General features: G+C 35.7%; 1 protein-coding gene and 1 pseudogene across 1 annotated transcript in view; both read left to right on the top strand.

The window, feature by feature from the left end:
• CDH8 (cadherin 8) overlaps positions 1 to 16853 on the top strand; it is a 526134-nt gene that overhangs the window by 504589 nt on the left and 4692 nt on the right.
• On the top strand, positions 13191 to 13775 carry LOC122741638 (annotated as a pseudogene).

Genomic DNA, 16853 nt, shown 5'->3' with positions numbered 1-16853 from the left:
ACAATTTGATCATTGTAGATAGCCAATGTGTATCATTCAGAAAGAATAACTACAATTAATAGATTGCCTTCGGGTTTACAATACAGTTATAGTCATTATTTCACTTGATTAACACAGCAACCATCTGAGGTAGAATGGGATAGGATTATTATCTTTACTTTTTTTGTTGTTATGTTTCAGTCACATCTGACTCTTTTTTTTTTTTTAACCCCATTCAAGGTTTGCTTGGCAAAGATGCTGCTGTGGTTTGCTATTTTATTCTCCAGTTCATTTTACAGATGGGGATATTGAGGCAAATAGGGTTAGGTGACTCACAGTTAATTAGTATCTGAGGCAAGATTTGAACTAAGGTCTCCCTGACTCCAGGCCTGCCACTCTATCCATTGCATCACCTAGTACATTGATGAAAACTGAGACATAGAAATGGGAAGTGATTTGTTCAAGGTTACTCCATTTTCAAGTGGTAGAACTGTAATTTGAACCCAAGTCTTCTGAGTTTAAGTGCACTGTCTCTCAAAAGGCATGATGATCAAACATTCTGGTTTCAAGGATGTATGATTATCTCAGTGTATGTGCTCACTCCTTGGTGTAGTTTTTGTATGATATAATGCATGGTGGGACCTTGAAGTCATATGATTTAACAAATGGACTATGTCCCCTTTTAGATTATGTTTGTGGATAAACTGTCCACTTTTCTGAGGCATAATTCCCTTACCTTTAAAAGGAAGGGTTTGGGCTATATGATTTAGAGGAAGTTGCCGATGTCTCATCTTATGAATCAATATATACACCATACTACCTAGATGGTCTTTGTTTCATTTTGTGACTTTATTTTTTTTTACCCGCCTGGACAACTATTTGACTCCTATACTTAGCAAGACTTTTCCCAGGATGGAAGGCATACAATCTAGTCTACCTTATTACTCAAGAATCTAAAATTACTGCCATATAATTATGTTACATTACAGAAGAATAGTAAATATTTTGTTCAGTATTTATTTTTTTTTAATTTCTGATGCTAAGTTTCCCATTATTTATATGCACATTGTTGTCAACTGTATATAGGCATTTCCCCCTAGCATATAAGAAATGAATAGAAGATAGATATCTCAAAAGTGTACAATTTGACTTTTAAATGTAGTACAAAAACTTATACACACACACACACACACACACACACACACACACACTCCCTGATAGATAGGAATTATGACTTGGTTTGGTGTAATGGAATGAATACTAGATTTAAAATCAGAGGACATGGGGTTTGAATCCTGACTATACCTTACAATGTGTTACCTTGATCAATTTATTTCCCTTTTTAGTGACTCTGCTTCCTTATTTTGTCATCTTTTATGAATTACTTTTATACAAAAGGAAGCTACATACATAAAATATTAGTATAGTTAAGTGATTTTTAATTGGTTGAAAGACCTTTCTTTATGGGCAATATTAAGCTAAGGAACTTGGCAGGTGGTTAGAGTGCTGGGCCTGGAGTCAGGAAGACCTGAATTCAAATCTGGTCTCAGACACTTAAAAGCTGTGTGACTCTGGGCTAGTTACTTCACCCTGTTTGCCTCAGTTTACTCAACTCCAAAATGAGCTGGAGATGGAAATGGTAAACCACTCTGGCATCATTGCAAAAAAACCTCCAAATTGGGTTCCAAACATGACTGAAAGTGACTAAACAACAAAGTGAGCAAGTTTATAGTAGATTGCTTCAGTTATCAGTCTTCTATCAATCTCATGTTGATATGTTATTTTATTTTTTAAAAATCCATGACTTAACTAATGCTGTAAAAGATATACATATAAAAAGTAGATGGGGCAGCTAGGTGGCGCAGTGAATAAAGCACTGGCCCTGGATTCAGGAGGACCTGAGTTCAAATCCGACCTCAGACACTTGACACTTACTAGCTATGTAACCCTGGGCAAGTCACTTAACCCTCATTGCCCTGAAAAATTAAAATTAAAATTAAAATTAAATAAAATAAAATGTAGATGCCACTGAGCTAGGAAGTATAAGACATTAAATGACAAATTCGGGTTTCAAAAAGGTTTTAACATGGTAGAAAAATAGATCAAATCTATAAAAATGCAGTTTAATAGGGAAAACATAAAATTATTCATTTGGATTAAAAATAAATTTTATAATCATAACTCTGAAATTATACATGACTAGACAATAATTGTTTAAAAAACATATAATTTTATTAGATAGCTTAATATAAGTTAATGATCTTAAATGGCATTCAAAAAAGCTATTATCAACCCACTTTAAATTAAGATAGACATAATATCTAGAGCAAGAGAAGTGAAAGTTCCAATGTGTTCTAATCATGTTGTGCCTAGTATAATATCTTTTATTTTGGATAAAATACATTTTAGGAAACTTATGATAAACTGTAATACATACAGAAGTGGACAACTAGAATAATGAAAGGATTGGAAACCATGTCTTACATAGATCTGTTGGGGAAAATATTTAGCCTGGAGAAAACATTAGGTGACTGATAACAATCTTCAATAATCAAAAGGGCTAAAGTGTGAAAGAAAAACAATATTAATTAAGAAGAGAAGATGGGGAAAGGGGAAGATGATAGCTGCCAATTATTTGAATGGGTGTATATAAGGTACAGTGACTTCATTTTGTGCATAGAATAGACTATGTAGTTGTTAAGACGTCTTTAGCTGTCAAATTCTATAATTCTATAAATATAATGATTATATGGCCCCAGAGTTCAGAATTAGATACAATGGACTGAAGCCTAAAACTGACAGGTTTAAACTTGGTGTAGGGGGAAAAATAGTGAAAAAAATTAAGCTGTTCAAAAAGTCACAGGAGATAGCTTATACTTTCTCATGGAACATCTTCAAGTAGAGGTTGGATGAGTAAACACTTACGGGGCTGGGTGGAGGGCTTATGGAAAGTTTAACTGTTCAAGCTATCGTTGTGGTTTGTCCTACATTCTCAAAGAAGACATGACATTGGGAGGTGAGGTCATGACTTGCAGTGAATTGGATTTAAATTAAGGAGGTCTGGGCAAGTTTGCCAATCATACTCTCTCCTCCAGAGCCATCTGGGTCCAGTGGCAAGATATATATCAGTATGACTGGACATAGTCCTGTATGTTTAAGGCAATTGCGGTTAAGTGACTTGCCCAGGGTGACACTGGGCTAGTAAATATCTGAGGTCTGAGTTAAACTCAGATCCTCTCAACTTCAAAGCCAGTCCATTATCCACTGTGCCACCTAAAATAAAGTTTGAGGAAGATAGTCTCTGAAGCCCATGCCTTCAAGTAACATAGGTTCAGCTATTCTATAGCTGAGGGAGTTTGACTAGATTATTTTTCTGCCCTTTTCTAGTTTGAGCATTATGTTTTCCAACATTCTGTATTCCAAAGTCCCTTCCAGCTCAGGTCCTATTATTGAATGTACTTCAGGGAGAGATAATTTGGTGCTTTTTAAGGGTGAATGTTCTATTTAAGGATTTGTAATTGTTAAAAAAAATTTCCTTATGTTGAACTAAAATCATCTGCCTTATAACTTCTGTCCATTGTTCTCAATTCTCACATCTCAAGCAATACAGATAACTTTTAAACTCTTCTATATGACAGTATTTCTGATGTTTGAAAGTAGATATTATCTCCCAAATCTGATGGATTTTATTTTTATTCAACAGTTTTGAAAAACCCACCCTGCCCACATCAATAGCACCTTCCTTCCTCTACCTTCACCAAAAAAAGAAAGTTGAGCAAACCCATCGGATAAAGCTTCCCCCTGCTCCCAGTGCAATGAGGGTTAAGTGACTTGCCAGGGTCATACAGTTAGTGTAAAGTGTCTGAGGTTGGATTTGAACTCAGGTCCTCTTGAATCCAGGGCCGGTGCTTTAGCCACTGTGCCATCTAGCTGCCCCCCCCACACCTGATAAAACTTTTGTAATCAATGGAATATGTATTTGCAAATGTGATTTACTAATTTTTTTTTTGGTGAGGCAATTGGGGTTAAGTGACTTACCCAGGGTCACAACGCTTATAAGTGTTAAGTGCCTGAGGTCAGATTTGAACTCAGGTCCTCCTGAATCCAGGGCCAGTGCTCTATCCACTGTGCCACCTAGCTGCCCCTGATTTACGATTTCTTAACAGAAAAAATATGAATGGTAATATCACTCATTAACCACCAATAATGATCATCATATTTAACATGCATTGTTTTATCATAATGTTGTCTAATTATGTTTTTGCTCTTATTCTTTTTTCTTTGTTTTCTCATTTCTGTTTTAATACCATACAGTGAAATAATAATCTCCTAGAGTCATATACCAGTTTGTTCAGTCATTTCCTGAATGAATGGCTATATAGTTTGTTTTAAACTTTATTTTTGTAAAAAGTAGTGCTTGACTATTTTGGTATACATATAGGGCTTCATTTCCTTTATTAACCTCTGTGTTGATTTTATGATTTTGAGACTACTAAATCAAAAAAGTTATAAAGTGAGGTTTTTTTCACATAATTCTAACTTTTTCCCCAGGAGTTCTGGACCTCCTCAAGGCTCTACCAAAATTCAAGTAACATATTTGTCATTCCTTGACTTCTGCAACTTTGACTTATTCATAGAATCAGATATGTAGTGCTTTGGGAGGGAGGGGAATTCTAGGTCATCTGATCTAATGCATTCTTTTTAGTGTAAGGGGCTAAAATTCAAGCTTGTCTGTCTAAAATATCTAATGAGCGGTCGCCAATAAATTACAAGCTTTAGCAAGAGTTAGACTTTTAAGCATTTATTAAGGAGAATAAGAATTTGTTGAAGAGAGAGAGAAAGGCCTAGAGTCATCTATCTATCAAAGGGAGAGCGAATCTTTAGCTCCACTCTCCACCAGAGTCCTCACGAAAGAGACGAGAGGGCCAGCATCTCCCTCTCTTCCTCCCACAAGCAAATATCACTTCCTGATGCCAAAGAAAAGCCACATGTCTTGCCCTCAGGCACCTCTCCTCATGGTGGAGCTTTCCTACAGTAAGTCTCCAGCAAGTGGTGTTATTCCAATCATTACATTAAACCTGATGAGCCAAGATCCAGAAAGGTTATGATTTACCCAAGATGTAAATGTTAGATGTAACATTTGAAATCAAGTCCTCTGATGGCAAATTCAACATTCTTTCCACTGTACATACTCTCTTGACTTTTGCTCTTTCTTACATTCTTTGAAAATTTGAATGAGTATAAGAAGATAGACATAACACATTTACATTTGCTTAATTATTATTAGTACTTTGATAATTTACTTCATATTATTTTTGATGTTTGTACCTCTTTTGAAAATGGTTCCTATCCAGAGGAGTTCCAGGGATGGAGCCAAGATGGTGGAGAGAAGCTAGGAAGTTGCCAGAGCTTTCCAGTATTTCTCTCAAAAGCATTAAATCAAGAGTCTAAAGAGATTCTTGAACTACAGAACCTACAAAAAGAGAGACACAATCCTCCTACTTGAGATAATTTAGAAGACTTTAGGAAAGGTCTGTCTCACCTGGGTGAAAGGGGAAGGTGGCTCAGCACTACTCATGTCAGCTGGCAACTCAGCTCAGCACAGGTCGCCTCAGTGGGAATCTCAACATTGCTGCAACTTGATGTAGCTGATAGTGGGGCAGCTGAGAGCAGTAAGAAGCTTGCAACAGTGAACCCTGTGACCCAGGAGCCGACTTCAACTTAAGTTTAAAAAGAGGCTACAATGGGGCAGCTAGATGGCGCAATGGAGGGAGCACTGGCCCTGGAGTCAAGAGGACCTGAGTTCAAATCCGGCCTCAGACACTTGACACTTACTAGCTGTGTGATCCTAGGCAAGTCACTTAACCCCAATTGCCTCACCAAAAAATCAACAACAACAACAAAAATAGGCTACAGTGTGAGCAAGAAACAAACAAGGACCCTTACAATTGATACCTTCTATGGTGAAAGGGAAGAATAAAACTCAAACTCAGATGAGTTTATCAAAATGCCTACAAGTGAAGACTCAAGTGGGAAGATGATCTTGTCTCAAGACCAAAAAGCCTTCTTTGAAGGGCTCATAAAAGCTTTTAAAAACCAACAAGAGAGGTAGAAGAAAAAATGGAAAAATAAATGAGAGAAATGAGAGTTACATTGCAAAAAGAAACACAAAAATTGACTGAGGAAAACTATTCCTTAAAAAATACAATTGGCCAAATGAGAGAAAAAAATAGCCAAATGGGAGAAAAAAATGGTGAAATAGAAAAAGAGGTGCAAAAGCTTACTGAGGAAAATAAGGCCTTAAAAATTAAAATTGAGCAGATGTAATCTGATAACTCAATGGGACACCAAGAATTTGTTGAGCAGAAACAAAAGACTAAAAAAATAGAAGAAAATTTGAAGTACCTCATTGGAGAAAGAACTGATCTGGAAAATAGATCCAGGAGAGATAATCTGAGAATTATTGGACTACCTGAAAGCATGATCAAGAAAAGAGTCTAGACATCATTTTCCAGGAACTTATCAAGGAGAACTGCTCTGAAACTGTAGAATTAGAGGATAAAATCATCATTGAAGAATCCACTGATCACCTCCTAAAAGAGACCCCAAAGGAACACTTCAGGGAATATTGTAGCCAAACTCCAGAATTATCAAGTGAAGGAGAAAATACTCTAAGCAGTCAGAAAGAAACCATTTAAATATTATGGAGCCACAGTCAGGATTGCACAAGACCTGGCAGCTTCAACATTAAAGGATAGCAGGGCTAGGAATATGATATTCAGGAAGGCAAAGGAGCTTGTACTACAACCCATATTCAACTACCCAGAAAAACTGATCATTCTTTCAGAGGAAAAGATGGATGTTTAATGAAATAGGGGACTTCTAAGGCTTCCCGAAAAAAAAAACAAAAAAAGACCACAACTCCAGAACGGAACAGAAAATTTGATCTCCAAATACAAGACTCTAGAGAAATATAAAGAAGTAAAAAAGGAGGGGAGGGGGAAGGTTGTTCAGTGATATTAAACTGCTTTCATCCCTGTGAGGAAGGATAATACTTTAAACTCTTGGGATCTGTATCTCTGTTAAGATATTGTTATTAAATCATCTTTGATGTTATGATATAAAGAAACTTAAGGGACAGAATAAAAGAAGATTAGGGGGAGGAGAGGAAGGGGGAAGTGGAATGGAGTTAATTATATCATATGAAGAGGAACAAAAATAATCCATTACAATAGAGGGAAGGAGGGGGGGTGAACATTGTTGCAACCTTACTCTCATCAGATTTAGTTCAGGGAAGTACTAAAATACAATCCGATTTGTATAAAGGAATTTAGCTTACTCTTTAAGGAAACAAAAGTGGAAGGGGAAAAAGGGTAGTATTGATAGAAGGGAGGGCAGAAGTGGGGTGAAAAGGGGCAAGAAAAAAAAGGGCAGCTGATAAATTGGAGGGCAGATTGAGGGAGGCAGTGGTCAGAAGCAAAACACTGGTCAAGAGGAATAGGGTAAAAGAAGGGAAAAAAGAGTACAAAGGGGAAAAGAGGATGGAGGGAAATGAACAGTTAATAATTTTAACTGTGAATGTAAATGGGATGAACTCTCCCATAAAACTGAAGTGAATGCGAGAGTGGCTTAAAAATCAGAGTCCTACAGTATGTTGTTTATAAGAAACACATTTGAAGCAGATATACAGAATAAAGGTAACATGGTTGGAGCGAATATATTTTGCTTCAGCTAACATCAAAAAAGCAGGGGTAGCAAGTCTTATCATAAACAAAGCAAAATCAAAAGTAGATCTAATTAAAAGTGATAAAGAAAGAAACTACATCTTGCTAAATGGTATGATAGATAATGAAGTAATATCAATACTAAATATGTATGCACCAAGTGGTATAGCATCCAAATTCTTAGGGGAGAAGTTAAATGAGTTACAAGAGGAAATAGACAGAAAAAGTATACTAGTGGGGGATCTGAACCTTCACCTTTCAGAATTAGATAAATCTAACCACAAAATAAATAAGAAAGAAGTTAAAGAGGTGAATAGAATATTAGAAACATTAGAAATTATAGATATCTGGAGAAAACTGAATAGGAATAGAAAGGAAAATACTTTCTTCTCAGCAGTACATAGCACATAGTCAAAAATTGACCATGTATTAGGGTACAAAAATCTCATAGTCAAATGTAGAAATGCAGAAATAGTAAATGCATCCTTCTCAGATCATGATGCAATAAAAATTACATATAATAAAGAGCCATGGAAAGGTAGACAGAAAATTAATTGGAAACTAAACAATCACATCCTAAATAATGAGGGGGGTCAAACAACAAATCACAGAAACAATCAATAACTTCATCCAAGAGAATGACAATAATGAGACAACATACCAAAATCTATGGGATGCAGCCAAAGCAGTGTTTAGGGGAAATTTTATATCTCTAAATGCTTACATGAATAAAAGAGAGAAAGAAGAGATCAATGAATTGAGCATGCAACTAAAAAAGCTAGAAAAGAACAAATTAAAAATCCCCAACTAAGTACTAAATTAGAAATCCTGTAAATAAAAGGATAAATTAATAAAATTGAAAGCAAGAAACTATAGAACATATCAATAAAACTAAGAGCTGGTTTTATAAAAAAACAATAAAATAGATAAGCCTTTGGTAAATTTAATTTTAAAAAAAGAAAGAAGAAAACCAAATTACCAGTATCAAAAATGAAAGGGGTGATTTCACCACCAATGAAGTGGAAATTAAAGCAATAATTAGGAGCTATTTTGCCCAACTGTATGCCAATATATTTGACAATCTAAATGAAAATGATGAATATTTACAAAAATACAAGTTGCCCAAGGAAATAAAATCCTTAAATAGGCCCATTTTAGAAAAGCAAATTTGAACAAGTCATCAATGAACTCCCTAAGAAACAATCTCCAGGCCAGATGGGTTTAAAAGTGAATTCTAGGGGGCAGCTAGGTGGCACAGGGATAGAGCACTGGCCTTGGAGTCAGGAGTACCTGAGTTCAAATCCGACCTCAGACACTTAACACTTACTAGCTGTGTAACCCTGGACCAGTCATTTAACCCAATTGGCCTCACTAAAAAAAAAAAAAGTGAATCTACCAAACATTTAAAGAACAATTAATTATAATACTATACAAACAATTGGAAAAATACACGAAGAAGGATGTTCTACAAATCCTTTTATAACGCAAATATGTGTTGTTACTTAAACCAGGAAGATCCAAAATAGAAAAAAGAAAATTATAGACCAATTTCCCCTAAAGATTATCAATGCAATATCTTAAATAAAATATTAGCAAGGAGATGCAGCAAGTGATCACCAGTATAATACACTATGACCAGTGGGAATTTATCCCAGGAATGCAAGGCTGATTCAATATTAGAAAAAATATTAATATAATCAAACACATCAATAAAAAATGAACCAAAATCATATGATTATCTCAACAGATTCAGAGAAAGCATTTGACAAAATAGCAACACTCATTTCTATTAAAAACACTAGAGCAATAGGAATAGGTGGAGCTTTCCTTAAAATAATAAGCAGATCTACCTAAAACCATCAACAAACATTATATGTAACAGGGATAAGTAAGAGTCATTTCCAATAAGATCAGGGGTGAAACAGGGATATCCATGATCACCTCAATTATTTAATATTGTACTAGAAATGTTAGTTTTAACAGAGAGAAGAAAAAGGAATTAAAGGAATTACAATAGGAAAGGAGGAAGCAAAACTTTCACTATTTGTAGATGATATAATGGTATACTTAGAGAATCTAAAGAATCAACTAAAAAACTGCTTCAAACAAGAACAACTTCAGCAAAGTTGCAGGATATAAAAATAAAACGACATAAATCATCAGCATTTCTATACATGACCAACAAAGCCAGCACCAAGAGATAGAAAGAGAATGCAATTTAAAGTAATTGGTAGACAATATAAAATACTTGGAGTCTATCTGCCAAGACAAACCCAGGAACTCTATGAACACAATTACAAAACACTTTCACACAAATAAAATCAGATCTATGTAATTGGAAAAATATAAATTGCTCATGGATAGGCTGAGTAATATAATAAAAATGACAATTCTTCCTAAATAATTATACCTATTCAGTGCCATACCAATCAGACTACCAAAAATATTTTATAGAGCTTAGAAAAAATAATAACAAAATTCATCTGGAAAAACAAAAAATATCAAGGGAATTAATGAAAAAAATGCACATGAAGGTGGGCTAGCTGTACCAATTTTGAAGCTATACTATAAAGTGGCAGCATCAAAACTATGTGGTTACTGGCTAAGAAATAGAGTGGTGGATCAATGGAACAAGCACAGGAGACACATTTGTAAATACTATAGTAATCTACTGTTTGATAAACCCAAAGATTCCAGCTTCTGGGATAGGAACTCAGTATTTGACAAAAAAACTGCTAGGAAAATTGGAAGATAGTATGGCAGAAGCTAGGAATAGACCAACATCTTACACCTTATACAAAAATAAGGTCAAAATGGGCTCAAGATTTAGACATAAATGGTGATACCATAGATAATTTAGAAGAGGAAGGAATAGTTTACCTTTCAGATCTATGGAGAGGAAAACAATTTATGTCCAAACAAGAGATAAAGAATATTATTAAAAGCAAGATGGAAGACTTTGATTACATTTAATTAAAAGGCTTTTGTACTAACAGAAGCAATGCAGCCAAAATTAGAAGGGATGAAGAAAACTTGGAAACAATTTTTACAGCCAGCATTTCTGATAAATGCCTCATTTCTAAAATATCAGGAAACAATCAAATTTATAAGAATCCAAGTCATTCCATAATTTAGAAATGGTCAAAGAATATGAAGAGGCAGTTTTCTGATGAGGAAGTCAAAGTTATCTATTGCCATATGAAAAAATGCTCTAAATCACTATTGATTAGAGAAATGCACATTAAAACAACTTTGAGGGGCAGCTATGTGTCGAGGTGGATAAAGCACTGGCCCTGGAGTCAGGAGTACCTGAGTTCAAATCCACCCTCAGATGCTTGACACCTACTAGCTGTGTGACCCTGGGCAAGTCACTTAGCAACAATTGCCTCACCTCCCCCCAAAAAAAAACTCAGGAAAAAAAAAACTTGATGAGTTTACCACCTCACACCTATCAGATTGGCTAATATGACAAAAAAGGAAAATAATAAATGTTGGAGAAGCTGTGAAAAAATTGAAACACTAATGCATTGTTGGTGGAGCTGTGAACTGATCTAACCATTATGGAGAGCAATTTGAACTATGCCCAAAGTGCTATGGGACTGTTCATACCCTTTGACCCAGTGGTACCACTGCTAGGTCTGTATCCTAAAGAGACCATAGAAAAGGGAAAAGGACCCACATGTACAAAAATATTTATAGTAGCTCTCTTTGTGGTGGCAAAGAATTGGAAATTGACTGAATGCCCATCAATTAAGGAATGGCTAAACAAGTTGTGGTATATGAATTTAATGGAATACTATTATGCTGTAAGAAATGATGAGCAGGAGGAGTTCAGAAAACCTGGAAGGACTTACATAAACTGATGCTGACTGAGAGGAGCAGAACCAGGATAACATTGTACACAGTAAAAGCAACATTGTGTGATGAACAATGGGGATAGATTTGGCTTTTCTCAGCAGTGCAATGATCCAAAACAGTTTGAAAGATCTCATGATAAAAAATGCTCTCAACATACAGAAAAAAGAATTGTGAATTATGAATGCAGATTGAACCATACTATTTCTACTTTTGGACTGTTTTTTTTCTTCTTGTTTGAGGTTTTTCTTTTGTGCTCTGATTCTTCTTTCACAAGATGACTAATGTAGAAATATGTTTAATGTGCTTGTACATATATAATCTATATCAGACTGCTTTCTGTCATGGGGAGGAGGGAAGGGGGGGAAGAAAAAAAATTGGAACTAAAATCCAGTGAAAACAAATGTTGAAAACTATCCTTATATGTAATATATAAAAAGAAAAAAATAAATTAAAATAAAATATTTAAAAATATGGTTCCTATCCTTTAAACACTTATCTTTGGATCATCAGAGAGGACAGCCTCTTAGCCTTATATATTTGTCAAAATTTGTATAAGTTTTAAAAGTCAAATTTTTTTATCAGAGATATTTTATGAAAATAATTTTATATTCTATTTTCATTAAATTTATTAAAATATATATTTTAAATTATTCCTCTCCACTCTGCCCCTCCAAAGAAAGCAGTTTCCTCCAAACATATTTACAACCATAGGAGAAACTTCAGTGTCCAGCAATGTCTTGCATATAATAGGTGCTCAAAAAATTGCTTATTGTTAAATTGATGGACTTTCCCCCTTTTCTTTAAACTCCTCCCCCTAACTCAGACACAATCATCTAAATTACAAATATTTTTTCCCATATTTTTCCAAATGTTGACTTATCCTTTCAATCTTAATTGAACTCCAATGGTCATATATGCTGTTTTTAGATTTCTCTAGAATCTGCTAAAATTGAATTTTAAATGTATATATATAAGTTCATTCTAAATGGAATTTGCAATTTTTTTTCTCTGATTCATCTCTCCTTGTTTAGTTTTAAGGGCAAATTTTTTTAAGCATCATAAGAATGTAGTAAAGTACCTTCGATCATTATAATTTTTATATGTAGCAGATATTAATTGCTCAATCAATCAATCACCATCTATTGAGCACATTCTTTTAGAAAGTAATTCTGCAGCTATCTCTGTACATTCTAGGATTTATTTTGGTCTGTAGACAATTTATGCATTTTTCCATTGGTCTGTTAATTTTTTCTTATACTTAATTCTTATCTTTTATTATCTATTTCAGATAACAATTTTTTTGAGAGGGGAGAGTGGTCTATATCCTTTGCTATAAACTGTCTATTATCCAGTTTGTCTTTTAATCTTTGAGGTCTCTAATTTTTATTCTATTTTCCAAACCTTTCTTCTTTTAATTTTTTAAGTTTTTACAATTGTTTACTCATTATTTCTGTAGTCCTTTTAGCTAAAAGTTAAAACTTTTATTGTTATTATTGCATTTCCTTTTCATTTTTTTTTTCATCTAAAATAGTTTGGTCACTGCTTTTCATCATTTAAGAAATATTCGGCTTTTCCGGTCGGTGCTGAAACGTGCAGGAGGCGAGAGCCAGACCGCCCTGCTAGGCCAAAATGCCAGTCGCCAGGAGCTGGGTACGTACGTGACGCCACGGAGTCCCTTCAAGAAGTCGCGGCTGGACCAAGAGCTGAAGCTGATCGGCAAGTACCGGCTCCGCAACAAGCACGAGGTGTGGCGGGTCAAGTTCACGCTGGCCAAGATCCGCAAGGCCGTGCGGGAGCTGCTGAAGCTGGACGAGAAGGACCCGAGGCGCCTGTTCGAAGGCAATGCCCTGCTCCGGAGGCTGGTGCGCATTGGCGTCCTGGACGAGGGCAAGATGAAGCTGGATTACATCCTGAGCCTGACGATCTAGGACTTCCTGGAGACCTTTCTTGGAGACCTGCAGACGCAGGTCTTAAAGCTGGGCCTGGCCAAGTCCATCCACCAGGCGCGGGTGCTGATCCGCCAGAGGCATATCAGGGTCCGAAAGCAGGTGGTGAACATCCCCTCCTTCATAGTGCGACTGGACTCCCAGAAGCACATCAACTTCTCCTTGCGCTCACCTATGGAGGGGGCCGGGCAGGCAGGGGTCAAGAAGAAGAATGCCAAGAAGGGGCCATGGAGGGGCCGGCACCAGAGATGATGAGGAGGAAGATTAAATGCCAGTCCCCACCTCTGCTCCCCAAAGTTTGCTGCATTGGAATAAAGCGCTTGACTTCTGGGGAAAAAAAAGAAAAAAAGAAAAATTGTTTGCTTAATTTTTGTTGTTATTGTTTATAAATTTTATTGTTTCAGTTTTTCTTGTATGAAAATCTTTTTTTTTTTGTGGGGGCAATGAGGGTGAAGTGACTTGCCCAGGGTCACACAGCTAGTGAGTGTCAAGTGTCTGAGGCCACATTTGAACTCAGGTCCTCCTGAATCCAGGGCTGGTGCTTTATCCACTATACCACCTAGCTGCCCCTTGTATGAAAATCTTAACCATCTCCTGTTTATTGGCAGTTGTATTTGTTTCATTCTACTTAGTTAATTTATTTTTTTTTGCTTAGACATAACTTTTCATTCTACCAAGTTTCTTTATGTTCCTTTATCTTCGACTCATCAATTTGTTGTTGTGTCCTTATTTTAATCCCTTTTGTGATCTTTTTTTGGTGTAGAAGGTAACCTGTATTTATAACTTACTTTTTATTCATTTATCTTCCTAGAAGCTTACTCTCCTGTCAAGATAGTGTTGAAATGTAAATTCCTTGCAATTACAGATTATTTCTCCCTTTATATTTGTATTTGCAGTTCTTAGTAGAGTGCCTGGCATTTAGTAGGCGAATAAATGATTGGTGATTGAGTCAATTCAACATTAATATAACCTTTTAATAGTAATATAACTTCTAGATTATTGATTCTCCCATCCATATTATTGGATTTAGACAATTTAACTAATCTCTTTTTATTGAGGGGTAGATGAGTTCACCTTAATTGATGCTGAGTATTGAGGTGTTTGTGGGGAGGGAGAGGTACATTGAAAAGTAATTACAGAATTCTCGAGTTCAAAACAGAAGGCCTGGCGCCATGAATGGTAACTGAAAAGTGGCAAGTACTGTACATTTACAGAAACTGAGCAGAGTTGGCAATGTGGTATTCTGTTGTATGTATGTATGTATGTATGTATGTAGCACTCAATTTTCTATAGGCATTGCTATCTGGTGAGGTTTTCCCCCTATTTCTTGTTTTTTTTTTTAATTTTTTTTTTTAATTTTTAGTGAGGCAATTGGGATTAAGTGACTTGCCCAGGGTCACACAGCTAGTAAATGTTAAGTGTGTGAGGCCGGACCTGAACTCAGGTACTCCTGACTCCAGGGCGGTTGCTCTATCCACTGCACCACCTAACTGCCCTATTTCTTGGGTTTTTAAAAAATTACTTTATTCGATTCCTCACATTCTTTTTGAACATGGTGAGAGTCAGCAAGATTCAGATTTAAATATGGCCTTAGGCATTAGCTGAATTATCCTGGTCGATTCACTTAAGCAATGTATGCCTTAATTGTAGGAATGAATAATAAAATACTTACCTACAAGTTGTGACTATTCCTTCATTAATACAAATTACATTGTGACTTACATGCAATGAATAGCTGCTCTGTGGCTAGCCTGCTAAGGAAGCTCTCTAGATGTGGATTTATTTGTCCTAAGCTTACAACAAATTTGTTTATCACTACATATACTTGAACCTTTTCTAGTTTGTTGAGACCTATCAGAGCTCTACTTTACCACAACAGTCTTTGAGTCTTTAAAGGGCACTGCTTTGGAGTCAAACTTTGGGGGAAAGACACTTTACAAAATATGAAGGAAATATAAAAAAAATAAAGTAACTCTTCTGTTTCACCTGAGTTTTAAAGTAATAGAGGTGTTGATAGTATTCCCAAGTTGGTGATCTGATGTTTATATCTGGTCTGGCATCCAGGCCCTTAATGGTGGCAGGTGGACACAAATGGAGCTTAATGATTTTTTGTTGTTGAATAATAACTTAGATTCCAAAAAAAAGAATATAATTTTCCAAGTAGTTGATCACAAGCCAGTGAGTTAGTTCATATTGTGTAATACATTGTACACTAATGTACTTTTAATATAAATAATAATTCACTCACTCTTTAGGATTTATAAAACACTTTCATTGAATGAGTACTGTAAGGTAGCTAGCATCAAATAGTATGCCAATTTTTCAGATGAATACTTTGAGGCTCAGAAATGTTAAGGATTTTTCTGCCTCCCTGTATGTGCATGTATGTGGGGACAGAGACAGAGACAGAGAGAGACATATTAAAACTGACTGGATGTGGAATTGAGGAGGTAAGTTATTCCTAGCTGGGGAACAGCAGGTGTAAAGGCATAGATAGAGGAATGAGATGAAAAGTCTTTGTTTATAGAACAACCTTTCACTCATGACTTTTCCCCTTGTTACCTTTTCAAAAAAAGATTTTCATGTGGTTTTGTTTTGTTTTTTGCAGGGCATGAGTGTTAAGTGACTTGCCTAGGGTCACACAGTCAGTGTCAAGTGTCTGAGGCATGGATTGAACTCAGGTCCTCCTGAATCCAGAGCCAGTGCTTTATCCACTGTGGCCACTTAACTGCCCCCTCAGAAAAAAGATTTTCAATAGGAGATATAATAACCATTTCTAAAAATGTCATTCAATATCACTCCTTTCTCTGCAATTGCTGAGTTCAAAATAGACCTAAGCAAGCACACTCACTTCCAAAATGAGCATATCCTTATTATCCTTCCTCCTACCACCCCGCCCCTCAAAAACCAAAAACAAACAAAAAAACAAAACAAACCTACAATAGTGACAACAAAATGACAATGACAACCTTGGTCTTTAGAGAAGTTTACAAGGAAGAAACACATGCACACATGCACAGTAGGCATTTCTTTTTTGTATGCCTTCCTTAAACCGTTAAGGTAGAGAGATCTGGCATGACTCTAGTGTTGCAAGCACCATAATGCTTCTTTCACAGTCAAGAAGATAGCTTTCATATTACAATCATTTTTTATATTCCTGCTTTAGGTCTGTAAGTTATTATTAGTGAATATGTCAAAGAAATAGGAAAGTGCAAAGATAGCATCACATACAAATAATGTCACTACCAAAAGACAAAGCAGTCATTATGATATGTATTATTACATTTTGAAGAACAATTCTCATCTTCTGTTTTGACTATAGCATGTGAAATCTTTTGGCCAATGT

This window comes from Dromiciops gliroides, chromosome 2 (assembly GCF_019393635.1).
Source record: "Dromiciops gliroides isolate mDroGli1 chromosome 2, mDroGli1.pri, whole genome shotgun sequence".
NCBI lineage: Eukaryota > Metazoa > Chordata > Mammalia > Microbiotheria > Microbiotheriidae > Dromiciops > Dromiciops gliroides.
Note: the sequence above shows the minus strand (reverse complement) of the source record. Positions and strands in the feature narration are given on the sequence as shown.